The sequence below is a fragment of the Pseudorca crassidens genome, chromosome 1 (genome assembly GCF_039906515.1).
Source record: "Pseudorca crassidens isolate mPseCra1 chromosome 1, mPseCra1.hap1, whole genome shotgun sequence".
Lineage (NCBI taxonomy): Eukaryota > Metazoa > Chordata > Mammalia > Artiodactyla > Delphinidae > Pseudorca > Pseudorca crassidens.
Window position 1 is genome coordinate 176134805 of NC_090296.1, and position 575 is coordinate 176135379.

Genomic DNA, 575 nt, shown 5'->3' on the forward strand with positions numbered 1-575 from the left:
AAAAAGTTGTCCACTTTGCACCTGAGATTCTATTATCTGTCTGTCTTTCTAACTATCTATTATTTCTGGAAGTCATATACTTTCATACCGAAGTACATATACTCACAACACACAGATTTCGTTAAAAAAAAAAAAAAATTCACAGATGTGACTGGTTTTGACAGGTTTTTTTTTTTCTATCTAAAAACTTTTGTTGACTAGAGACAGAATTCAACCTTTTAAAAACTTGCCTCATGTTAACAAGTATGAGACACCTGAAGAATGTACATGTCATCCTTGCTCAAGGACCATGTTAATCTTCTCTGTATCATTCCAGTTTTAGTATGTGTGCTGCTGAAGTGAGCACTGCATTTATTTTTAAAGCCTTAAGGACATAAGGAGTTCTTTCTCTACTGTCTTCTTTTGGGGGGAAGTTGGAGGCAGGTGTGGACAAGCCATAAACACTCCATTTAGTTGTTAAATGTTTAATATTCTACTCCTTAAATGACTTATATCAAATGCAACCGACATTCATCGTTGTGCATTAATTGGCATACATACAGGGCACAGGAAAATGCTATCCCATGCAAAATTTA

The 575-nt window shown here is 34.8% G+C and overlaps 1 non-coding gene across 1 annotated transcript; it reads right to left on the bottom strand.

The window, feature by feature from the left end:
- Window positions 1–239: 239 nt before the first annotated feature.
- Window positions 240–346, bottom strand: LOC137207248 (U6 spliceosomal RNA). The gene has a single exon (XR_010935001.1). It is a non-coding gene; the product is annotated as a U6 spliceosomal RNA (small nuclear RNA).
- Between the last annotated feature and the right edge of the window lie 229 nt (window positions 347–575).